This window comes from Citrus clementina, unplaced genomic scaffold (assembly GCF_000493195.1).
Source record: "Citrus clementina cultivar Clemenules unplaced genomic scaffold, Citrus_clementina_v1.0 scaffold_3, whole genome shotgun sequence".
NCBI lineage: Eukaryota > Viridiplantae > Streptophyta > Magnoliopsida > Sapindales > Rutaceae > Citrus > Citrus x clementina.
This window is the reverse complement of record NW_006262339.1, coordinates 33,272,029-33,299,824: the sequence shown is the minus strand read 5'-3', so window position 1 is coordinate 33,299,824 and position 27,796 is coordinate 33,272,029. Positions and strand designations below refer to the sequence as shown.

Sequence of the window (27,796 nt, the reverse complement as noted above, 5' to 3'; positions counted from 1 at the left end):
TTTAAGTTTATAGACTTTGAGAAATAAGACTCATTATATCTTCTCTAATTAAATGTTATGTGTTCCATTTCTTATAAATAAAACTCCTTTCTCTCAAGTCCTTTTATAAGGAAAAGAGGATGAAAAATAATTAATTGTTCAAATATTGTGAAGCAAAAAGTGATTGATGGGGATATTAAATTTAAAAACGTTAACAAAAATAACAAAAGTAATAAGTAGTGTAATTTTTGAATTGGAAACTAATGAAGTGAAAGGACAATATTACTATTCTTGCCATTGGGTTTAATTTTTAATTGCCTTTATTTGGGCTTTCTCTTTTCAAAATATAATGAAATTGGGCTTTGTTCAGAAGATTTTGGACTGGAGTTACTAGAGATGACAAAATTCAGATGCAGGCCTAGATATAAGTGTATTAGGATTTTGATCCATTAATATTTTGAAATCCAAATTTGTATTTGGATCTTTAAAAAAAAAAAAAAACAAATGGATGTAGGTAACACCCATACGGACCGTGGGCAGATTTTCCAGATTTCCAGATACATAAAAGAATATCGTAGCGAGCTAGTGACGCAGCGACGTTTGACGACAATGATAAGTGCTCAGCGATGCGAGACAGATAGTGCTTGATGACAAAAGGCGCGACAGTCAGCGTTTGATAGTTAAGGATATGGGGGCTAGTCGATGATGATTGAGCAATGATGTAGTAGCCAGCCAATGATGCAATGGCGTTCGACATGTTCTCAGCTTAGGAATGGTGTTTGTCCACATGGATTTTAATTTTTAGTATCTGTTGATGCTGAAATCTACTCGCCCTTTGCCCGACCAGATCTTTACACCAACGCTTATGTGGTCGGTAGAGAAGATGTCAACTTCTTCTTGCTTCAATGATCGCTTAAGTCACTGGAGTTGGAATCGCCCTTCCTTCTCCTACTAAACATGCGTTCACAAAAGTGGATTAGAGACGCCGGTGGTTTTACCGGCGTAAACTCTCCAATGCCTAAGTTAGCACAAGGTGTTTATGGGAAAACGGTGCAATTTAAACTTGATATTTGCTTATAATTTGCTCACAGTTTGTATAGAAAGTAATCTGATTTAAATTTGGCAGAGTTTTCCCCCTCTCCCTTTTTTTCTCTCCTTTCTTCATTGGTTTCTTCCTCTTTTATAGCCGTTGTCCCACGTTTCTGTTCACTCTTCATGCCCCCATTTCTCGGGTAGTAGCTGCCCCTCATGGGACTTCAACTGCTACATTGTGGGTAAACGTGGGACACCGTGTTTCCCTCAATGGTTCTGGGCATAACGCAACTGTCGTGATTTCATGAGATCGTGTTCCAGCTCCTTGGGGGATGGGTATCTGCTCGGTATATGTCTCTGGTCGGTATATTCCTCTGGCTGGTATTCGTCTCTGGTTGGCCCATGTTTGTAGAAGGCTCATTATTAGTGTTCTGCTCGTATCATTTGGCTAAGGTGATCCATCCCGGGGTGGGGATGATGACATGACTGAGCTGATGCTTTTATTTACTTAACACCAGTCCCACAGTTTCTGGTCTTGTGAGTGAAACGAGATGAGAGTAAAAACTGATAATCGAATCTTATCGATTCTGGGAACTACCCATCTGGTCCTCTCGTTATTATGGTGGATCTGAGGTTCCATCTCTCGTCTAGGGAGGTTTTGGCCCGAGTATGGGCCTTCATGAATGTGTCTAGTATATACTTGGGCTTACATCTCATCAGGCCTCTTATAACGGTTAGTGACGTGGCGCTTCCCGACTCTTCGTATTTGAAATTTGAAACGACGGGCTATCCATCCTCGATGTACGGTGAGTGAGCTGGCATCCCCATCACTTAAACGCTTTCATTTCCCCCTTTTTGTTTCGAATCCCTAGACTAAAATCATCATCGTTTTGTTATTCGTCTGTCCGCCGTAAGCCACCTCATTCTTTGAACTTTGCTCACACTTCCCGCGTCCGGAGCCTCCAGTTGCTGGGTTCTTTCTCTGTCACGACAGCGCTATCAGTGCCAGTCTATTCCAGGTATAGCCTTTAACCCCATCTCTGGTTGTTGTTGATTGGGTTCTGTATTGTGGGTTCTGTATTTGTCCCTTTTTGTACCCATACATTCGGATATTTTGTGCTTTCCCCTTTTTAAACTTCAATATGTCAAACCGGAAGGGAAAAATAATTATAGATGAGAGTGATGAAGAGATAGAAGATTTATATCCCCATTTATTTGGACCCAATGATCTTCTATACTCTTCTCGTAGTGTAGGTCCCTCATATCGTAAGGAAATCCCTGAGTACCCTCGTTCGATGACTACTTCGCCCTTCCCTAAATTAGAGCTTGTAGGAAACTGAGGTGGACTTGTGTCGGGCTCTAGTGAGAATCATAGTTCTGGTGGGGCTGGGGTCCCTGAAGAAGTGGGTGATGGTGAGGGGAGCAGTTCCGAGCCAAGCAGGCCCCCTAAGAAGAGGAACCTTGGCCATAGGATGGAGGCAGATTCTTATCTTATTGACTATATAGCTTGTGCCACCACCCCAACTGACCTGCTCAAGCTTAGAACCCTTTATAACATACCTGAAGAGGTTCTCCTTGTAATCCCCGGGAAAGATGACGTTCTTAGCCGGCCTCCGAGGGGATATGTGACGATGCATCTGGAAAGTTTCAAACTAGGAGCTCGGTTGCCCCTTCAGTGTTATTTTGCCAAGATATTGGGTGGTATGCACCTGGCTCCAAGTTAACTACACCCAAATGAGTGGAGGGTCCTCTCGGTTATGTATGTGTTATGGGAGAGGCGTGGATTAGAGGAACCCTCCCTTGTTGAAGTAAAGCATTTGTACCAGTTGAGGAGTAGCCCAAATGAAGCAGGTTGGTACTACTTCATGTCGAGCTCTGTAAAGAGAAAGCCAATCACTGGCTTTCCTTCCTCGTGTAAAAATTGAAAGAACAAATTCTTCTTCGCTGGAGGAAATTGGTGTCCAGCAGCCCGCTCGCTTGGTGGTGATATTCACCTTCCAACGCGTTTTGTCACCCCAGGTTGTTTATTTTTTGCCTATTTTCTTTCTCCAATTGCTACTTATTGGGTTTTTTAACCTTGTTTGCTCTTTCAGAATCGTGGGGTTTGATTAAGGAGCTTGACGACAGACCCTTACTCCAGGTGGAAACTGATCTGGTGAACGCATCTACCTGCCAAGACCTCTTGTTATCAACAAATTTGGTCGGATTACGTTTAATGGACGTAGCTGCCGGAATGGATAATAAGATCCCCAGTGCTATGACCAGGAAGCGTGGTCGGGCTCCAAGCAGCTCCAGCAATCCCCCTCCTCCTTCGAAGAAAACCAATGCTGGTCCGCCCAAGGCTTCTGCCCACTCCTCCACCTCGGAAAAATGGTGGAGAGAAGGTGAGTGACAAGAGTCCTGAGGTCAGTATTCATTCTGGAGACCGATCCTCTCCTCTTCCGCCTCAGGACCAGGGTGACTATCTAACCCCGTATCAGAGAGCCTATGGGAAGTCAGTGGGGCCGAAAATGGTCAAGGACATTAAGGGCATGAATCTTAATGAATTGGATGGTTCTGTCTAGAGGGTCTCCTTCAAGCTGGCTACTCTGGTGTTTTGTTACAAGAACAGGGCCACACGCCATGAGAGGAGGCTTCAAGCTGATAACCAGGACCTGAAGAAAAAAGTTAAGTCTGCCGACCGCTTCAAAGAAAAGCTGCTTGATCTGCACAAGCAGATCATGGATCTGGAAGAAAAGGTGGCCATGGCTGAATCCAACTCTATCAAGCTTGAGGGCGAGTTGGGTGATTTGAAATCTGACCTCCAGGCTACTCAAAGCGAGCGAGATACCTTGAAGACGACCCTCGAGGGGGAAATCGAGTCACTAAATGATCAGTTGGCCGAGCTGAAAGGTAAATCTGCTGATGTAGACGATCGACTGGATGCAGAGTATGACTCTGGGCTCGCTTTTTGCTATAAGTGCATCATGTTTGTGCTTAAGGAAGAATATCCAGAGCTTAATATGAGCAAGCTTGAAGCTGGAGTGCAGAAATATATGGCCGAGGCCGACCAGGAGGATAAGGAGCGGGGTGATTAGGATCAGATGGAGGCTCCCTTAGGTGGGGTGCAGGAGGAGGAAACGGGGGATTGTGCTCCTGAAGTAGGTCAAGGGTCAGTGCCTCCTCCCCCTGATGTCGCTGATCCTCCTCTTCCTAAGATTGCTGGTCCTTCAACTACTGAGGCTGCTGAACCTCATAATCTTTAGGCTTATTTTTGTATAAATTCTAAACTTTCATCTATTTGCAAACGTTTGGATGTTTATAAATTTTTGGATGCTTTCTGTTGGCCTTGTTGTCTTGTTTTTGTTCACGGATTGTTTATGCAAATTATCTTAGCAATTTTATTTGACTTTCCCTGCTGGTTCTTTAGTGGACCGAACAGGAATTGACACTTGCTTGCCTTGGTAAAATTAGTAGATTCTCCTGCTGACCCTTCAGACGACCGAGCGAGAATAGGCACTTGCTTGCCTTAATAAAATTTCGTAGAATTGCCTGCTGGTCCTTAGGCGACCGAGCAGGAATAAGCACTCGCTTGCCTTAGTAAAATTTCGTAAAATTGCCCGCTGGTCCTTAGGCGACCGAGCAGGAATAGGCACTTGCTTGCTTTAGTAAAATTTCATAAAATTACCTACTGGTCCTTAGGCGACCGAGCAGGAATAGGCACTTACTTGCCTTAGTAAAATTTCGTGAAATTGCCTGCTGGTCCTTAAGCGACCGAGCAGGAATATGCACTTTCTTTATTACTTTGTTGGCTGCTTCCACATGTCCGTTTGCTTGTGGGTGTGCTGGGGTGCAGAACTTCAGGTCCACCCCCAAGTTTTGGCAAAATTCTCTGAAGTTGTTGTTGTCAAACTACCTCTCATTGTCTGTAATGATGGCATAGGGGATCCCGTATCTGCAGATGATATTTTTCCAAATAAAATCCGTTGTCTTTCTCTCCGTGATTTGACTAAGGACTCCCACTTCTACCCATTTGGTGAAGTAATCTATAGTTACAATTGCATGTGTTGCTGCTCCTCAGCCCTTAGGTAGCGGGCCAATCAGGTCAATTCCCCATTGAGCAAAAGGCCATGGGGATGACATAGTTGTTAGCCTTTCTGGGGGTTGAGCAGGAGCCTCTGAAAAGTTCTGGCAAACCTTACAGTTTTTTACCATTCCCTTCGCATCTTGGTGTATGATCGGCCAGAAGTATCCTTGCAGAAGTACCTTGACAGCCAAAGTTCTCGCCCCCGAATGGTTGCCGCATATTCCTTCATGAATTTCCCTCAACACATAATCTGCTTCCTCGTCATCCAAGCATCTTAAAAGGGGCAAGGTGAATTTTCGGCGGTAGAGTATCCCATCGAGTAGCGTATACATTACTGCCCGACATTTCAACTTCCTTCCTTGCTTCATGTCCTCTGGTAAGATGCCCTCGCGGATGTATGAGAGAATGAGGTCCATCCAGGATTTTTTGGTGCTCACCTGCATTACTTCTGCTTCCTCCCCTATGCTTGGCGAGGTTCTCACTTCCAGCGGAACTGACTTGGGTAATTTTGGATCTGCAATTGCGGCCATTCTGGCCAACATATCTGCTCGGTAATTTTCATTCCGGGATATCTGCTTTATTTCTACCTCTCGGAAGAGCTCAACCATTTGCTTGGCCTTCTTCAAATAAATCCCCAACTTCTCTTCCCTTACTTGGAATTGGTCACTGAGCTGATTATAGACTAGCTGGGAATCTGCTCGGATTTATACCTGATGGTTGTCGAAGCCAACAAAAATAAATTCCTACTCTAAATAAATTGTGTATAGTGATTGAGCAGGGTCGTGTCCACAGAGATCGGTAATTATTTAAATCCTTTAAAAACGTAAAACATAAAATGGGGGTTTTGTTGACAATAATAAAAATCAAATTAAAAATAACAAGAATGCAAATTAAAGTTGTAATTCAAATTGGAGAAAGCTCTGGTTGAAGGAATTAACTCAGCTTGATTCGATTACTGATCATTGTTTCAAATATAAATTATTATTACTTATGAATAGATCGGTTATATCTATTGAGACCCTCTAATAGCCAATCTCTCCTTAACTAGTCGATAACCAAGGTACGACCGTTGGATATTTCCCTAATCAATAGACAATCCTAGATACGATCATAGGATTTAATCAATTGACAGCCTGAAAGACCAGAGAGACCCAAATCTTAATCAACACATATGATGATTCATTTAAATTAGATTGTTTATTCTCATAACACAACTCATTGCTATGTTATTTGTCACAAAAATTAAAATCTTCATACGATGAATCCTTTAATTAACAATAGATTAAGTTGATAATTAAATAGTGGCCAATTACCTAATTAACAAACATAATCATGAAAATAATTCAGAGAATAAACAAATACCCAAAAAGCAATAAAACAATAGATCTGCGTTGCGGGGCGTGCTCGTCTGCTGCTGTTCGGCTGCGTTGCGCGCGCGAGAATGATGCGCTGCTCGATGGTGATGGCTGGAGCTTTCTGCACACGGGCTGGTTGCGTTGCAGGTGGGACTGCTGTGGCTGCTGCTGGTTCTGCGCGCTGGAGAAGAAAACAAGATCTGGAAAATTAGGGATTCTGTTAACAGTAAAAAAATTTTTTTTTTTAAACTTTTTGAACAATGATGATTTTTTTTTATAAATAAATATATAAAAGAAGAACAACAGAAAATCTCTTTTTTTGTTTTTTTTTTTAAAAATAAAATTAAATAATTTTTTTTTAAATTTTTTTTTAATAAATCACTTTGAGACTCCAAAAATTACAGAAGTACTTTTCTAATAAGCACGTGGGCACGCCTTATGAAAAATTTTCTTCTGACCAAAATAAGCAAACACATTAAAATTTTTTTTTTCTTTGAGACACTAAAAATTTCAGAAGTACTTTTCTAATAAGTACGTGGGCACGCCTTAAAGCTATTTTACTTTAAAAATTACAGAAGTATTTATTAGTTAAAACGTGGGCACGCCTTATTAAAAATTTTCTTCTGGCCAAAATAAGCAAACATATTATTTAAAAAAAAAATCTGAATCAAAACTAAAAGAAGATAAAATAAAAACCAAAAACCAAAATAAACAAATCATTTGGGTTGCCTCCCAAAAAGCGCATTTGTTTTATGTCTTTGGCTAGACACATTTATGCATCAATCTCCATAATTGGGACTCTCGAGAGCCACATCCTCCACAATATTTACCGAAAAACCTTCATAAAAAGGTTTTAAGCGATGACCGTTAACTTTAAAAACTTTGTCAGAGGTCGAACTTCGAATCTCAACTGCACCATGAGGAAAAACATTAGTAACAATAAAAGGTCCAACCCAACAAGAACGTAATTTATCCGGAAAAAGTTTAAGCTTAGAATGAAAAAGAAGAACCTTTTGACCAACAGAGAACTCATTTCTCAAAATCATTCTATCATGAAATGTCTTCGTCTTTTTCTTGTAAAAAACTTCCTGCACTATAGGGTTAATAACATCCACAGAAAATACTGAATGTTTCTCACTAGGATATTTCATGGCATCATTCATTTTGAATTCTATAACCTCTCCATCAAACTCCATAGTGAGAGTCCCTTTATGTACATCTATTTTAGTCCTAGCAGTCTTAAGAAAATGTCTTCTTAGCAAAATTGGGACAAAATTAGAGGAGTTATCAGCTTCCATATCAAGTACATAAAAATCAGCAGGAAAAACCAACTCATTAACTTGTACTAAGACATCTTCTAATACCCCATCAGGATATGCATTAGACCTATCAGCTAGTTGAATTATCACGCCAGTTTCTTTTAATGGACCAACATTCAAAGATGAATAAATGGAACGAGGCATGACATTAATAGAAGCTCCTAGATCTAACAAAGCCTTTTCAATTCTAACACTACCAATTTTACAAGGGATAGTAAACATACCTGGATCCTTGCACTTAGGAGGTAGTTTCTTTTGAAGAACTGCTGAAACATTCTCCCCCATGTGAACTTTTTCATCTCCTCTTAATTTTCTCTTAGAGGTGCACAGTTCCTTAAAGACTTTAGCATATCGAGGTATTTGTTTTATAGCATCTAATAAAGGAATATTTACCTCAACCTTGCGAAATGTCTCAATGATGTCTTTCTCTTGTTCCTCGTTCTTGGATTTTGCAAACCGGCTTGGAAAAGGAGGAGGTATCACAATAGGCAGGGGTTTCGCTCTGGTGGGTTGCGCATCTTGAGATTTAGGCATCAATTCATTCTTCTCAAGCTCATCTTCTACATACTTTGTCACTTTCTTACTAGGCTCTTGCAACTCCTTCCCACTTCTAAGGATGACAGCACTAACATTTTGCTTTGGATTCACCTCAGATTGTGAAGGCAATCTCCCTAATACTTGAGACTCCAGACGGCTCATTGTAGTCGCCAATTGACTCATTTGGTTCTCTAAGTTCTGAATGCTTGCTGTAGTTGCCTGCTGAAATTGTTGAGTGTTAGTCGCAAGTGATTTAACAATTTCTTCAAGAGATATACCTGACTTGGAGTTTGACTGTGGAGGTGATGGTTGTCTTGGTGGATACTGTTGTGGGAATCCTGACGGCCTAACTCCATAGCTGAAGTTGGGATGATCCTTCCATCCCGGATTGTATGTTTGTGCATAAGGATCATACCTCCTCTGAGACATGCCTGGAAATCCTCCAACTGCATTGGCTTGTTCAACGGGTTCTTCTTGAAGTGTAGGACACATATTAGTTGAATGACCCATATTGAAACAAATGCCACAAGTCTTTACCTGTTGCACATTACCTACAACAAACTTTTCCACAAGAGAAGTAAGTTTATCTAAACGTTGTTCAACAGAAGAAATATTTACCTCATTCACCGTTCTTGAAGTGGCATCTTGCTTGTTGCCAAATTGTTGTGCATTGGCAGCCATATTTGAGATCAACTCCCTTGCTTGTGTAGGGGTCTTGTTCACCAACACGCCTCCACTAGCAATATCTATCATACTCATATCCATCAATGCTAGTCCTTTGTAAAAATATTGAATAAGAAGTTGATCAGAATCTGATGCTGAGGACAGCTGGCACACAATTGTTTGAATCGCTCCCAATACTCATACAAAGTCTCCCAAGGAAGTTGTCTGATCCCACAAATATCTTTTCTGATGTTGGCAGCTCTTGAAGCAGGAAAGTACTTCTCGAGGAACTGCTTCTTCAAACCATTCCACGTTGCAATCGATCCAGGAGGCAAGTAGTACAACCAATCTTTAGCTAACCCATCTAAAGAGAATGGAAAAGCACGCAGCTTAATCTGCTCTTCAGTCACGCCTTGTGGTCTCATACTTGAACACACAACATGAAACTCCTTAAGATGTTTATGAGGATCTTCACCTGCAAAACCATGAAACTTGGGTAATAAATGAATAAGACCAGACTTGAATTCAAAATTTACCTCTAAATCTACATATTGAATGCAGAGTGGTTGCTGATTCAAGTCTAGTTCAGTTAACTCTCTAAGAGTTCTTTCTACAGGTGCAGGTCTATCCATCACTTGTTCTTCTGAATTGCTAGATGATTCAACTAAATCAGGTACTGTATCTATTTCAGAAAGCAAAGGCGACGATGATCGTTGCTTAGCTCGCTTCGTCTGCTGTCTTATCTGGCGAGCTGTTTTCTCAATTTCAGGATCAAACGAAAGTGTACCTGTACAAGAAGAATGAACCATACACCAAGTAAAACGTAAAAAGGATTAAATAAATGACACCAATCCCGGCAACGGCGCCAAAATTTGATGGTTGTCGAAGCCAACAAAAATAAATTCCTACTCTAAATAAATTGTGTATAGTGATTGAGCAGGGTCGTGTTCACAGAGATCGGTAATTATTTAAATCCTTTTAAAACGTAAAACATAAAATGGGGGTTTTGTTGACAATAATAAAAATCAAATTAAAAATAACAAGAATGCAAATTAAAGTTGTAATTCAAATTGGAGAAAGCTCTGGTTGAAGGAATTAACTCAGCTTGATTCGACTACTGATCATTGATTCAAATATAAATTATTATTACTTATGAATAGATCGGTTATAGCTATTGAGACCCTCTAATAGCCAATCTCTCCTTAACTAGTCGATAACCAAGGTACGACCGTTGGATATTTCCCTAATCAATAGACAACCCTAGATACGATCATATGATTTAATCAATTGACAGCCTAAAAGACCAGAGAGACCCAAATCCTAATCAACACATATGATGATTCATTTAAATTAGATTGTTTATTCTCATAACACAACTCACTGCTATGTTATTTGTCACAAACATTAAAATCTTCATACGATGAATCCTTTAATTAACAATAGATTAAGTTGATAATTCAATAGTGGCCAATTACCTAATTAACAAACATAATCATGAAAATAATTCAGAGAATAAACAAATACCCAAAAAGCAATAAAACAATTAAAGCATAAGAAAGATCTCACAGTAGTGATGAATCAAAGCTTCATTATCTTCAACCAGAAAAATAGGTTTAGTTCTTCATAGAGAGAAGAGAAAAGTTTAGATCTAGGGTTTTTTTCTTTTTCTCCAATCCAAAAATCTCCCCTTTTCACAATAGATTCCTCCCTTAAATACTCTCTCTCTCTTCTCCTCTAGAATTCTATTTAAAATAAAATAGTAATATATGAAATATTAAATTCGTAATTGCAAAAATAACCAAAAATACAAAACACGTTAAACTAAAAACTGCAGGTTCACAGTTGACAGCACGCGCCCACACCTTATCAAAAAAGTTCTTCTGCCGCTCATAATTTCTCCAAGAAAACAATCATCCTTAAACATTATCTTGTAGCTCAATTTTATCACTAATTAATAGAATTGCACCTACAAAAGTAAAACACAAGTAAATCATTATTATTAGTGCAAAACATCAATATTAAGAGAAGTAAACAATGCAAAACTAGTGCATAAATTGCACTCTAACATTACCCTTTCTGCTCGTAGTGCGTGTGCAAGCCCGAGCCCAGTAATGAAGGCCTCATATTCAGCTTGGTTATTCGTGAGCTGGAACTCAAATTTCACTGCATAGGATACCTCGAACCCTTCTGGACTTCGTATTACAACTCTTGCTCCGGATCCTTGTTCACTACGTGACCTATCAACCATTACCAGCCACACTCCCTTTGGATTCTCCAGTTTCACTGGTTGCTCCTCCTGAACTTCTTCCCCTGGTTCAACACGGTCAACCATAAAATCGGCCAGGGCTTGGGCCTTGATTGCTCCTCGGGGTCTATAGGATAAGTTGAATTCGCTCAGCTCCACAGACCATTTTACTAACCGACCAGATGCATCTGGTTTTTGGAGCATTTGTTGAAGGGGCTGGTCCGTCATCACAACTATTGGGTGGGCCTGAAAATATGGTCTAAACTTGCGTGCTGCCGTTATTAAAGTTAATGCCCATTTCTCCATCAGTGGATATCTGGTTTCTGCGTCTACTAGGGCCTTGCTAGTAGTATACCGGATGTTGCTTTCCTTCATCTTCTCTGACTAATACTGAGTTGGTAGCCCATTTAGAGATTGCTAAGTACAAATACAGCTGGTCACCCTCCCTTGGAGTTGATAATAATGGGGTGCGGGCCAGATATTCCTTCAGCTGCCCGAACGCTTCTTCACATTCTGACGTCCATTCCATCTTCCTCCATTTCTTTATGGTTTGGAAGAAAGGGTGGCATTTATCTGTGGCCCGCGAGATGAACTGGTTCAGTGCTGCTAATTTTCCTGTAAGGCTCTGCACCTCTTTAACTGTTTGGGGGGACTTCATTTCTATTACTGCCCGTATTTTTTTCGGGTTGGCCTCGGTCCCTCGGTGGCTCACCAGGAATCCCAAAAAATTTACCCGAGCTGACTCCATATGCACATTTCTCCAGGTTCAGCTTCATTTCATACTTCCTCAGCAATTTAAAGGTCTCTTCCAAGTACTTCACATGATCCCTCGGTTCTTTAGACTTTGTGATCATATCGTCCACGTATACCTCCATGGTATGGCCGATCAATGGTTTGAAGATCTTATTCACTAACCTTTGATAGATAACTCCTGCATTTTTCAGGCCAAAGGGCATTACCTTGTAGCAAAACAAACCCATGTTAGTTATAAAGGCGGTGCTCTCTTCATCATGCTTGTCCATGGGTATCTGGTTGTATTCTGAAAAGGCATCCATGAAACTGAGCAGACTGTGACCCGCCGTTGAGTCCACTAATTGATCTATTTTAGGTAGGGGAAACCTATCCTTTGGGCAGGCCTTGTTGAGGTCTGTGAAATTCACACACATTCTCCATTTCACATTGGCCTTCTTTACTAGCACTACATTGGAAATCCATTTCGGGTATTTGGCCTCCCTTATTAATCTTGCTTTCAACAGTTTCTCCACCTCGGCGTTTATGGCCTCGTACATTTCTTAGTTAAAGCACTTCCTTTTCTGTCTCACCAGCCTTACCCTTTTCCTGATTGCCAATTTGTGGCAAGCGACCCCGCGATCAATTCCAGGCATGTCTTCATGCGACCAGGCAAATATGTCCGCATGAGATTATAGGCATTTTATCAGCTCGTCTTTTATTGTCTCTCCCAATCATGACCCGATTCTTACCACTCTGCTCGGGTTATTCTTGCTCACCAAAACCTCCTCCAGTTTCTCCACTGGCTCCTGGCGGCCCTTTTTAGAATCTCCTCGGCTATCCAAGGTGGTAACCTGTAGTGTCTCCTTGGCCGCTGTAGCGTAACAGCTCATCGCCATTCTCTGGTCACCTTTTACCATGCCAACAACTCCATTTACTATGTACTTCAATGCCAGGTAATGCGTGGATATAACGCATTGACTTAGTCTCATGAAAGGTCGTCCCAATATCATCTGGTAAGGGCTTCTTTCTTCTACCACGACAAAGTCCAGCATCACTGTTCTTTCAAACGGCTTTAACCCTACAGTAATCGGGAGCTCGAAGATCCCCATGGGAGTTAACCGTCCTCCTCCAAATCCCTTCAAGGATGTTTTCGTCCGTTTCAGTTTTAAGTCTGAAATTCCCATATCATCTAGGGCCGACTTAAATAGTATGTCAACCGAGCTGCCCGTGTCCACCAGTATTCGCTGTAATTCTGTACCAGCCACCATTGCCTTAATCACCAGTGCATCCTCATGAGGATATAAAATACCCTCTTCGTCGTCATCTGTCCACATAATGGGAACTTGCCTCATTTTCGCCCTTTTGGCTGCTCGCAAATTGAAAAGCACCTCTTTGCTGGTCATGGCGTATCTCTCATAGTTCTTCTGTGCCCTGTTCGAATCCCCAGCCAATGTTGACTCTCTTGATATCACACGGATAGTTGGCTGTTCACGTTCCAGGCTCCTCTCAACTCCTTCATCCCGCGTGTACTGTGATTCAATAACGGGGGACACTCCATCTACATATTCATCCAGGTATCGGTTCCTCACCAAATCCTCCACCTGAATCTTTAGGTCACGACATTGGCTGATAGTGTGACCATTAGTGTCGTGGAATTTGTAAAATCTGCTCTTATCACGTCGATGAGCAGGTTTTGTTATAGGGGCTAGAGGGTACAACAGGCCTCGTCCCTCGATCCTCTCGTACAACTCCTCTATAGGGATTTTTAATGGGGTGTATTGTCTATACGCCAGGCTTTGGTCGATTAGTTGAACTGCTCGGCTATCATGGATATTGTCCCAAGCTGATATTGTATGTAGCTGACCTGGTCGTCCAGCTCTGGAGTTGGCTGTATGTAGTGCCCTGGGGACGTTGTGATAAGGATGGGTAGCCAACTGCCGGAATTCTCGTTGCCGCTCCGGGAATGAGGGGCGTGGAGGCTGAGCTCGGCTGTGTTGGAACTGTTGCGGTCTTTGAACTATGGGGTGAGGGCGAGACCGAGCTGATATTGCGTCCATCACTGAGGATTCCCCAGCTCGCTTTCCCGACCCGCTCCCGCTCGGGGTTCTCCTTTCCTTTCGTCTCAGCTCCTCCAGCTGTTCACTCTTTATTCTCGCCGATCTTTCCTTTTCGATTTCTATATCTCTCATCGCCTGCTTATACCCCGTCGAATAATTCTGCACCAGGGGACTTCTCAAGTTATACCACAATCGGCCTATCCTCACGCCCTCTTTTAATCCCCTCAATGCCTGCGGGTGATTGAAAACTCCAAAATCAAGCACGGCCCGGTGGTATCGTTTTACAAAATCTTGGAGGGATTCATGTTTCTCCTGCTTCATCCCCATCAGTTCCATTATATCGTCCTCTGGGGCCACTACTCCTCGGAATTGCTCGGCCAACTCTTGGCATATCTGCTCGTATCCTTTTATACTTCCTTGTGGCAGCTTGCGGTACCATTCTCGGGCTCGTCCCTCTAGTGTCAATGGGAACACCCTGCATCTCTAAGCTGGTGTTAGCCCCTGTACACCCATCATATCGTTGAAACGTTCAATATGCACCAGCGAGTCACTTCGCCCGGAGTATTTGAGGTCGGGAAAGCGGAAATCTCTTGGGATCACAGTACCAATGATCTCAGCTGATAACAGAGATTCTTCATCTAGCATTATCCTCGAACTCGGGGGCTTTCTCTTGCCCTAAATCTCATCCATCACCTGCGCCAATCTGTGCACCTCACTTTCTAATTCTACAGCACGGTCAGGATCGCGCACAGCTATCTGATCTCGCTCCTGCTTGGCGTTTTGCAACCGTTGTCTGAGCTCTCCTTTATCAATATTGGCTCCTCGGCCATTAATTTCCAGTACTCGTCTGGAGCAAGGTTGGTCTCTCCCTTCGTCTACGCACTTCCCTGGAATCTGACAAGTACTTCTATGGGGATGTGCCCCATAGGATTGGTCTACCGGTGGAGGGATTTCCTCGACTTTATACCTCCGGAGGTTGGGTTCTGCCACAACTTCATCTCTCCACACGGTGGTTTCACAGTCCCTTCTTCGTTCATCCCTCAGCTCATGCAATATGGCCGTGAGAGTCTCCATTTGCTTCTCCATCTGCTCCAGCTGATCTTGCATCATCCTCTCTCGAGCTTCATTCGCAATCTCCCGGAGAGTGATTGTCTCAACAGTTTCATTGTCATCCCCTAAGGCACCCTTCCTTGAAACATCCATAATCGATTATTCGTGTGCTTCCTCTGATGACTATTGGTTTGGTAGTAGCTTTTTATCCAGCTCCCCACAGACGGCGCCAAAATGTTGATGCTGAAATCTGCTCGCCCTTTGCCCGACCAGATCTTTACACCAACGCTTATGTGGTCGGTAGAGAAGATGTCAACTTCTTCTTGCTTGACCGATCGCTTAAGTCATTGGAGTTGGAATCGCCATTCCTTCTCCTACTAAACCTGCGTTCACAAAAGTGGATCAGAGACGCTAGTAAAAAAGTGGATTAGAGATGCCAGTAGTTTTACCGGCGTAAACCCTCCAATGCCTAAGTTAGCACAAGGTGTTTACGGGAAAACGGTGCAATTTAGACTTGATAATTGCTTATAATTTGCTCACAGTTTGTATAGAAAGTAATTTGATTTAAATTTGGCAGAGTTTTCCCCCTCTCCTATTTTTTCTCTCCATTCTTCATTGGTTTCTTCCTCTTTTATAGCCGTTGTCCCACGTTTCTGTTCACTCTTCATGCCCCCTTTTCTCGGGTAGTAGCAGCCCTTCATGGGACTTCAACTGCTACATTGTGGGTAAACGTGGGACACCTTGTTTCCCTCAACGGTTCTGGGCATAGCGCAACTGTCGTGATTTCGTGAGATCGTGTTCCCGCTTCTTGGGGGATGGGTATCTGCTCGGTATATGTCTCTGGCTGGTATTCGTCTCTGGTTGGCCCATGTTTGTAGAAGGCTCATTATCAGTGTTCTGCTCATACCATTTGGCTGAGGTGATCCACCCCGGGGTGGGGATGATGGCATGGTTGAGCTGATGCTCTTATTTACTTAACAGTATCTGAATCCATATTTTTTAATGTGTAGTTCTAGATCTTTAAGATTTTAGCCCGAATTTTTTTACCATCCCTAAGAGTTCAGCCTTAATTTTTTATTTTTTATATCTTATCAACCCCCATTGTAACTAGTATTTTTAAATTAATAAATTGCATTAAAGGATAAAACATAGGGCTAACAATGATGTCGGGAGGCCTACCTTATTCTCCACTGGGTAATTTTCAATTTCATCCCCTAAGGTTTTGAGTCCCTTTATGTAGATAAAATGTATACATGTATCTACACTTTACACCCCTACCGTTAGTATAAAATTTAGTTGATTGATAATTGACTAAATAAATGACTAAAATACCCTTGCGTCAGCAAAACAATATTCTAGATATGTATTGGGCAGTAGATCATTCACAAATTTGGTGCCAAATTATATTAAGATCTCAGCAAAACTCATGAGAAATACCCTTATCATTTTTTGTATCACCACCCAAAAAGAAATAAATTCATGCATTTGTCATATTATTGCTCTAAATCTTCCCCGAACTATCCATCTTCAACAAGATGTTAACCAACTTAACAACTGTTTATGCAATGAATATTTCCAATTTAGAGACCAAAACATATAGTCCAACTTAAATTAGTCATGCCAATTTCTTAATTCTAGTAGGAGTCAGCCTTCAAAATAAGTATCCAACAAAGAAATTAACCAACTAAAACAATAATTTTTATCATTGGTTTTCATGATTTGAAGGAAAAAAAAAAACACATGCACCAACTTTGCAGACCCATATCAGCATTATTGTTTAGCCTCAGCTTCACTTTTAACTCATCCCAACACTGTAAAAAGGAAAAAAAAGTATAACAAAAAAGGGAAGTTTCAGTTACCTGGCATGCGGGTCCATCGCAAGTGGGTGGGTTCTTGGTCGTCGCCGGTGTTTACCCAAGGCTGTCGAATCAGTTTGAACTCTTACATCAGTTCCCGTCAAACTTGATTCCGATTGCTTCCCCGACATCTTGTTTGTCACAACAACGAATTCGCTTAATGTGTTAATGGTGATATGAATTTGCTTTCCCGATTTGTAAAGATAAAAATTAAACAAATCATTATTTTCGATTTGGTGTAAAACCCTTTGAACACTAACATGCTTATGTTATTACCCAAGGAACATTAATTGTTTTTATTTGGTGTAAAACCCGTTGAACACTAACATGCTTTTGTTATTATCTAGCGGACATAATAATGTTTCTGACATGTTCTAGTTTCCAAAGTGTAAAAATTCAAAATGTTTTTACTATTTAATCAAGTTAGCATATAATTACTCAAATGCCCTCACATACTAAATATATACTAAATTTTATACTAACGGTAGGGGTGTAAAGTGGAAATACTCTTATACATTCTATCTAAGTGAAGGGACCCCAAGCCTCAAGGGATGAAACTAAAAATTACCCATTCCCCACCCCATTAAAAATTTTGCCTCCATTCTTCATTAAATTTAGTGGGTAAGGAATAAGGAATCCCCCATATGGGAAATGATTTCCCCATTCCCACCACATTCCCCATTTGCTTAATTTGTAGAGGCATGGATACATAATTTTAGGAAATTAGAAATTATAGACTTAAACAAAATTAGCACCATATTATTAAGTATTTAAATTCCAAAATTTTAAAATAATATTTTGAAATGATATCAAAATTGCAAAAATTTTGAAGAGAACGGGAGCTTAAGAGTAAAAAGAAAATATAACAACATTTTAAGGTTGAATAAGAATTATATTATAGGGTTTTCTTTTAGTTAGGTCCTATTTATATTAGGTAAAAATAAAAATAAAAATTATTAATTGACATTGTAATTGATAAGATAAAAATTATTAAATAAAAATCAAGCCCTACTCAATTAAGAATTTGAGGAATATTTTTCCGCTATTTCCTATCTCATTCCCTAAAAATTTTTCAAAATACACCCTAAATGAGAGCCCTATATCAAGGAGGATTTTATCATCCCTAATTAAAAAAAAAATACAATAATAAATCGCCACATTTATGTTAATAAATGCTGCAATACAAGGTAATATCAAGATCTAAAACAATACTTAGGATAGCCGAATACTTGGGGTTTCAGTTAGGACAATGCCTAATAGTGGAAACAAAATATAAGTCAATATTGCTTTTTTGAATTCCAAAACTAGCTGAGTCAACAATTTCAACATAAAGAATAGTACTCCATCAATAGAACTGTGGGTATTGTTCACATCACCGTTCAAGGATACTATTCACCTAATACTATTTACGATATTGTTCACTTAGCACTATTCATGGTATTGTTCATTCGGCAACAATCATAAGTTCGTCATAGCTTGTACGATATATTGTCCTTAAGACAAATTTCTAATTCTCTAGGAAGATTTTCTAATGTAATAAGGATATAAATATTGAGGATTGATCTATAAGATTCAATAACATCACTATTGTGGAGTTGTACTCTAAACAACAGTGTAGAACACTAAAAGAAAAATTATGAAGGAGACATAAGATAGAAGGAGAGATAATAGAGGTTGTAGCACGTTAAGGGCCTTATATGTCTCTTTTATATAGAGAAACCCTCTATAACCCTTTTACTAATTCAATTTGAATTAGTCAACTATTTTTCTTATTTAATTTGAATTAGTCGTCCATGTGTCTTATAAAATAATTCAAATAATATGATCCAAATCACATCTAGATTTAACTTATCTAACTTTATGTTGTAATCAAATCAAATATGTGTCTAATTTTAAATCAAATATAAAAGTGATTGCTTTCATTTTTCTCCAATATGTGATATTAGTATTTTGAAATACCAATAGAGTTCCTTAATCATATTTCAAAATACTTTAATTTAATCATATTTCAAAATACTTTAATTTCCTTCATCATAAAGTTTAATGCGTATGAATTAATGCCTTTTGGGCTATGAACTAGCCAATGAACAACTAATTGTGTCCTATAGGAACTTGGTGAACCTTATAGTTTCTATGAACCAATATTCCTTTTGTGTAAGGTAGAGGACTAGAAGTTCACATTAAAATCTTTTAGTCTTTCACTGTTCTACAGTTAGGTACTTTAATGGCCTTGTGCTCTTAGATTCATGAGTGCTTTAGAGAAGCATGTCTAACTCTCATAGGAATCGGTCCAATTCCACACTCACATAGGTGAAGCTCCATAAGTGTATCATGTAGTTTTGACACACCACTATACAAAAAATGTGAGGCTATTAAATTCATTAGGAGCTCAATTACTCAACCTAAATTATTGCAATAGGCAACTATTTGACCTTAAAGAGTACTTAAATAAATATACTTATAGTGCCATAAGACAACAAGTGACTTGTTATTATCCTTATAAACCTACCTTATGGGATCTCTAATCACATTGGTAGGATCACCGACACTTTTTTTTTTCATAGACTGAAGTCTTTTGCCCCTTAATGTAATTTCCACTAACTTTATGTTTAGTAACTTAGTTAGAGAATTAGTCAGTTTTGACTCTAACATCACAATCTAGACTCACAAACCCAGATTTTAGCAGTTGCTCAAGAATTCAACGATGCCTCTCAAATATTTTAGGAGTCTATTTATGATAGTTAAATGATCTTTACTAGGATTTTAAGCATAACTACTTAATCTACCTATATCATATGTAATGTTGACTTGCATTATTCATGAAGTATATTAGATAACCAATGCTTTAGACATATCATAACTTATCAACACTATGTTCTACATTTTTCTTTAGGTGGGTACTTGCATCATGGTGTAGTGACTAATTTCCCATCATAATACCTAAACCTTCTCAACATAGTGTTCCTGTGACAATATGAGACTATTACAAGTCTTAGTGATTTTTTATGCCTAATGTAATATCTACTTCTCTTATATTCTCAAATTAAATTTATAAGCAAGCATTCTCTTAGTCTCATTTGCATTTCATTTGACACTAATACTTTATCAAACTTTTCATGGCACTATTTTGGTGCTTATTTTAAGCCATATAATGATTTAACCAATTTGCGTGCTTTTTTACTTATTACTTGAAACTACATGATCCTCTACTTGAATTATGTAGATTTTTACATCCAAGTTTACTTTTAGAAAAACAGTTTTCACATCCATCAAATAAGCATGTAAATTATGAATTGTAACAATGAAATCAAAACTCTGGTATATGCAATTCTCACCACAAGAAAATAAGTATCAAAATAATCTATGTCTTTCTTTTATAAGAATCATTTGACAACTAATCTTGCCTTATATTTATAAAAAATCCATCTACATTCAATTCTCTTTGAAAATTCCATCTGCACCCACTAAATTTTGTATCTAAAGGCAAAACTATTTAGTTCGTCACAAATCTTAACTCAAATGTGGCCCTTTTGGGACTCAAGTTAAACTCAATCTAGGAAACTTAAATTAAGATCAAGTATTACTCTAATAATTTCCACTAAGATATGTCCTTTTATGGCCCTATCTTAACTTGAACCATTAAATAGGAGTTCAGCCGAAATAATGATTGTAATACAAGCTATTAAAGCAAAAGGCTACAACAATCTTACATAAACTTATAAGAACAGTCAAGAACCTATTTAGATTGTTTGTCACCCAACTACAATTAAATTTAGTTCATAAATTGTAATAGAAAGACTAACAGCAAAATATCAGCCATGAAATACATCGTTTCAATCAGAGAATAAGTAAGGAAACAAGTAAAGAATGATGAAAATTAAATCCAAATAGTTCTGCAGATTTCTTCAACGGTGCAGATTTGTTCTCTCTTGAATTCTGCTTCTTTCTTCTTTTTCTCTTGATTTGTTTCGATGTTACTTCCCGTCTTTCTTCCATATGATGCGTACCCCTTTTATAATTGAAAATTAGGGTAAACGGAAGCTTATGATGCGCATAAGTTAGATTAGGAAATTGCAAATCGCGATTTTGCAAGTATCCCCCGCGAAATTTTCTTTGTCGTTGTTCCAGGATTGCTACAGCAATAGTTGCTATAGCAACGGCTACAACACTACATTGTTCCAGATTTGTTTCAATTCTTTTGTAGCCATGTTTTTTCCCTCATTTTTGCACGCCTATTGCATCAGTATTCCTTCTTGAAACTTGAGCTTTCGAAGACCTATAATTATGCACATAATTTAAGCACAAATTATTCTAAATCAAACAAAATTTATTGCTAGTAAACTAAAATGAATGTTTATGTAAAATGTAACAAAAATGCAATAGAAACACATCATTTACTTTGTAAATAATATCTATTTAAGCCTAAAAGTGCCCTGATAATTCTCATTTCATAGAGTTAACAATAAGCAACTATCTTACCTTAAAGAGGACTTAAATAAATAGACTTATAGTGCCATAAGACAACAAGTGACTTGTTATTATCCTTATGAACCTACCTCATGGGATCTCCAATCACATTGGTAGGATCACTGACAATTTTTTTTTTAATAGACAAAAGTCTTTTGTCCCTTAATGTAATTGTCATTAACTTTATGTTTAGTAGCTTAGTTAGAGAATTAGTCAAACATGACTCTGACATGGCATTTTAAGTTCACAAACCCAGATTCTGGCAGTTGATCAAGAATATTAAACCTTAGATGAATTTATCTGCTTTTGCCATTATATATCTTGTCTCTTTGCCCATGGCAATAACAGTGTGACAATTACAATACAATCACGTAGAAATATAGGGATAAATGTCTGTTATGAGGTTTCTTAACCACTTAATCTCAATATATACTTTGTCTAAAGCAACTAGCTCGGACTCCATGGTAAAATGAGCTAAACACATTTGTTTGGAAGATTTCCAAGAAACACCTCCTCCATCAAGGGTAAATATATTACCACTAGTAAATTTGATTTCATCTTTCATCGAATTCATGTTATTGTAGCCTTCTAACATAGATGGCGAGCTATTGTAGTTAAGTTTGGTAGAGAGCTATTATAGTTAAGTTCGATATCAATGGTTTTACAAGTTTATTTATGACATTGAAATGATCTTTACTAGGATTTTAAGCATAACTACTCAATTTGCCTATTTTGTATGTAACGTTGACTTGCATTATTCATGAACTATATTAGGTAACCAATGATTTGGACATATAATAATTTATCAACACTATGTTCTACATTTTTCTTAAGGTGGGTACTTGCATCATTCGTTGTAGTTACTGATTTCCCATCACAATACCTAAACTTCTCAACATAGTGTTCATGTGACAATATAAGATGATTATAAGTCTTAGTCATTTTGATGCCTAATGTAATATCTAATTCTCTTATATTCTTCAAATTAAAGTTATGAGTAAGCATTCTCTTAGTCTAATTTGCATTTCATTTGATACTAATACTTTATCAAACTTTTTATGGCATTGTTTTGGTGCTTATTAGCCATATAATGACTTAACCAATTTGCATGCCTTTTGCATATTACTTGAAACTACACAATTCTCTACTTGAATTATGTAGATTTTTACATCCAAGTTTACTTTTAGAAAAGTAGTTTTCACATCCATTTAATAAGCATGTAAATTATGAATAATAACTAATGAAATCAAAACTCTGATAGATGCAATTCTCACCATAAGAGCATAAGTATCAGAATAATCTATATCTTTCTTTTATGAAAGTCATTTGGCAATTAATCTTGCCTTATATTTATAAATGATCCATCTACTCTCAATTCTCTTTGAAAATTCCATATGCACCCACTAAGTTTTGTAAAGGCAAAACAACTTATTCCCATACATGATTGCTCATGATGAAATCCAACTCACTATTGATTGCCTCTTTCCATCTAGTGCATCTTGTGAAGGCATAGTTTTTTTGAAAGTTTAAAGATTATTCTCAATAAGAAAAACATAGAAGTCCCCATCAAAACTAATAGTCATTTTCATTTTTTTACCTCTCTTATATTGAGTGTCTGAGTGCTTAAGAGGATCATTTGATTGACTCTTTTAAGGGTAAATAAATGACTGTCAGCTTTCTTAAGAAAATAGAATAAAACAATTTAGTAATCTTGGACTTAGTGATGATATCTGCCTCAATGGATGTCCCCGGCATTGATAATATCCCCGGCAACGACGCCAAAATTTGATGGTTATCGAAGCCAGCAAAAATAAATAACTATTCTAAATAAATTGTGTATAGTGATTGAGCAGGGTTGTGTCCACAGAGATCTGTAATTATTTAAATCTTTTTAAAATGTAAAATGCAAAATGGGGGGATTGTTGACAATAATAAAAATCAAACTAAAATAATAAGAATGCAAATTAAAATTGTAATTAAAATTGGGAAAAACTCTGGTTGAAGGAATTAACTTAGCTTAATTCGATTACTGATTATTGATTCAAATATAAATCATTACTACTTATGAATAGACCAGTTATAGCTACTAAGACCCTCTAATAGCCAATCTCTCCTTAATTAGTCGATAACCAAGGTACGACCATTGGTTATTTCTGTTGTGTAAATTTTATTGAACTCGCAAGTGCACGAATCTATTGTAGAATAGATTAATGGTGACGAGTGTCGATCCTACGAGGAGGTGAATTTTAATTATATGTAGAATTAGTTTTGTATGAGGGTGGTTGGATTTGTGGTGAAAGTGACTTAGATTATCATAAAATTGGAATTGAAATGACGAGAATAAATTGAAGAGAAATCTATTGAGATGACGTACTTGGGTATCTGGATCCGTATCAACATGCACCATGGGCTAAATATTTCTTATTAATACCAATTAAATCATGAGGGGGGAATCCACACCTCATTAATCACACTCTAATCAATATGGTGCTAAGGGCTTATCGTGCCAAATAATAATAACCTTGTACTAGAGAGCCGGTGTAACCAGGGCGGTATCTAGACCAGATTATTATTATTTGTCGACGAAAAGTCAAATTATCCACAAAAATTAGAGGGGAAAAGAAAATAAATTTACCAAATAAAGCCCATGACACATGTTGAGACTTCACCTTCAACCCAAGCTTGAAAGAAAATTAACTACTCATAATTGAACTAGGGGCAAAATGAGAATTTATTAAAATACGTAGAAAATATAAGATGGAGAAGGAATTACAGAAAATAGAGTCCAAAAATAGATTCCGAGATATCAAATTAGGGGAGAAGAGCTCCCTTTTTATAAATACATTGAGTAAATCATGACCATCGGATCGAAAATATTTCGGACGCTCAGGATTGCGCCACGTCATCAGTCAACAGTACGCGGTTTGACCACATGGGTGAACAGTAACAAGGTTTGACCCGGCTTGAACAGTGATGTGGTTTGGTTGAAAATAATCCTGTGTAATGCATGTACCGTACGTGAGATTTTTGGTCCACTGATATGCTGCCACGTCATCGATCAACTGTGCATAAGAATTTTAGTCCAACAGGATCGTGACACCTCATCAGTCAATGCCACATCATCGGTCAATGCCACATCATCGATCCGTCTATGTGAACAGTGTCGTGAACAGTAACGTAGACAGTACCGTACATATGAATAGTACCGTACATGTGAACAGTGCTATTTTTTATTTTATACTCCTCCTAAGGTTTTCGACCGTCCTGAGTTCAAAAGTGATGTCCGTTTTGCCGTCTGATCTCTCGTTCATTGTGAAATAACTATGATGCCCCTAAAATACATAAAATACTTAATTATAATGCAACACACATAATTAAATGACAAGAAGTTTAAATACATAAAAGTAAGGGTGTTAGTAAAATTTGAAGTGTAAAATGAAGATTTTCTCCTTTATAAATATACGTTTTCTAACACTCAACAATTTCCCTAATCAATAGACAACCCTAGATACGATCATAAGATTTAATCAATTAACAGCCTGAAAAACCAGAGAGATCCAAATCCTAATTAACAAACACATACGATGGTTCATTTAAATTAGATTGTTCATTCTCATAACACAATGCACTGCTATGCTATTTGTCACAAATATTAAAATCTTCATACAATGAATCTTTTAATTGACAATAGATTAAGTTGATAATTAAATAGTGGCCAATTATCTAATTAACAAACATAATCATGAAATTAATTTAGAGAATAAACAAATACCCAAAAAGTAATAAAACAATTAAAGCATAAGAAAGATCTCACAGTAATGATGAATCAAAACTTTATTAACCTTCAACTATAATAATAGGTTTAGTTCTTCATAGAGAGAAGATAAAAATTTAGATATAGAGTTTTTTTTTTCCTTTGACAATAGATTCCTCCCCTCAATTCCCTTTTCTCTCTTCTTCTCTAGAGTTCTTTTTAAAATAAAATACTAATATCTAAAATATTATCTAAATATTAAATTCGTAATTACAAAAATTACAAAAATTACAAAAAAGACAAAACACGTTAAAATAAAAACTGTAGGTCCTTAGTTTACAGCGTGCGCCAAAACTTTATCAATAAAGTTCTTCTGAAGCTCATAATTTCTCTAGGAAAAATAATCATCCTCAAACATCATCTTGTAGCTCAATTTTAGCACCAATCAATAAAATTGCACCTACAAAAATAAAACACAAGTAAACCACTATTATTAAGTGCAAAACATCGATAGTAAAGGAAGTAAACAATGCAAAACTAGTGCATAAATTACACTCTAACAAATGTCCTTTATTTTGAAGTACTATGAATCTATAAATAACGCTATTGTGAGCTAAACTGAGAAATTCAGTTTCTCTACTCAGAATTGATTTACATGTCTTTTTCGTAGATTTTGATTCCATACACATATTACATTGGTCATTTGACAAGCTTAAATTAGACAATATACCTAGTTCTCTCATTTTCTTAATACAAGAAAAATTCACATAATCATGTCTCTCATGCTACAGAGTCAATAACACAAGTTAAGATGATTCTTCTTTCAACTTTAATAATATTAAGAATTATAAACTTGAAGAATTAGGACAATATCCCATTATCGACAATATAATTGTGTCACTCTCGAAAGGACATTTTTATCAATATCTTGCTAAGTACAAAGACATAATTCAAATAGTATCGTATTCTATAAACATGACATATTTTACTCAATATAAGGATTTTCTCAAAAGTAAGTCTAATTTCTTTGCTCAAGGATGTTGTAGACCAGAAGTTATAAAGGAAAATAAATTCTTCTCCTTCCCTCACCATGCTTATCTCGAATACAATCACAATAATAAAGTCATCTCCTTTAGCCAAATGGGCTTTTGGAGGATTTTATTGTCTCCATTCCTTGAGCTTAATTGCTATGTAGGCTAACATATTGCCCAATTTTTCTAAATAAAATACAATTTCTTTTTCTGATTGAAATAATTTTGAGGAGCATAAGTCTCAAATGAATTTTCCTTGGAATTTATTGCCTTGATTCTTCTATTACATTTTCCTTCTCAATTTTAACAGTCTATGAATTTTAATAAATTATTCATTCATCCAAAAAATCTCAAAATTTACAAGAGTATGCTAACATATAGGTTCTCAATAATAAAATTGTCATAGCTTGATTCCATTTAAAACAATTGAAAACAATTTTCATTTTAAACCTCAAGAAACCCGTCAAACAACCTTTTGCTATACCCTTAATTAAAAAATTCAAAACAATTTATCCTTTAACCATAAAATCATGAAACTTTCCAAAAACATACTAGACATGTATAGGACACAATTCTCAAAATTTCATGATTTTTGAAGAAGTTTAAATATGGTAAAACAGTTTTGTAACTCATACATTCTGCTGAAATTTAAAATTTTCAGTGTACCGAGCTCGAATTCATAAAATCATTATAAATTGATTTCTTAAATGATTTTGTTTGAACAAGTTTCAAAAGATTCCTTTGGATTTCTAGTATAATATATAAAAATTTCAAATTAAACTCATTTGGTATTGATAATTAAAAAATTTTCAATAACCCCATGTCAGCATAAATTTCTGTAAAACCTTAAATGGCCAATGTTTATTATCTAAATATGCTCAAAATATTAAATTCACTTATTGTCCCTATTTAAGTACGCAATCCGCCAAAAAAAGCTAAGACTTTTGTCCCTATTTGTCCTTTGACCTAAAGTCCTCTCCATAATCCTTTAAGAAGTAGATATATAATTGCCTTGGAGAATTTGTATCTCTCATATAAACTTCAATGGGAGGCTTAGAACATCTCTCAGAGCAGCAATTCCTTAAGGATTCCTGCTTTATTTTGAGTCGGAAATTCCACAACTCAGAGCTTCTTCAACTTAGCAAATCACTCTAATGGCCAAAGAGATCACCCCTGGAGAAAGTAACATAGTCCTACGCCTGACCCATTATTATTCAACAAAAATATTTTAACTTTGAAAAGAAAATTCTAGTAGAACGTATCAAATTTTTTTTTTGACCCAAAAATCTGTGCTTGAGAGATTAATCCATTTATAAATAGCACAAATAGTCAGAGACTCATGAATGTGTCTATCTAATTTTATCATTTATCATTCATCATTCTTCAAAGGTGAATAGATAAGTCATAAGAGAGGGAAAAAATTGTTTGTGCCTTAAAAAGTCTCATCAACTATGGACGGATCCAGTCTAGGATCGGCTGGGGCACGAGACTCACTTTTAATTTTTTTTTTATAGTGATTTTAAACAAAATATTTTTTATTTTTTATTTAAGAAGTACTCCAGTTCAATTATAAAATAATGAAAGTGCCCCAAGTAATTTTAAAAAATTCCATGTGGCCCCTATTTTAAATGTTTAATTCTTAATAATTTGATT

General features: G+C 37.4%; 1 non-coding gene and 1 pseudogene across 1 annotated transcript; both read left to right on the top strand.

Moving 5' to 3' along the window:
- Positions 1-2,153: 2,153 nt before the first annotated feature.
- Positions 2,154-4,256, top strand: LOC112099889 (annotated as a pseudogene).
- A 4,842-nt stretch (positions 4,257-9,098) lies between these two features.
- On the top strand, positions 9,099-9,205 carry LOC112100561. The gene has a single exon (XR_002906929.1). It is a non-coding gene; the product is annotated as a small nucleolar RNA R71 (small nucleolar RNA).
- The last annotated feature ends 18,591 nt before the right edge of the window (positions 9,206-27,796 follow it).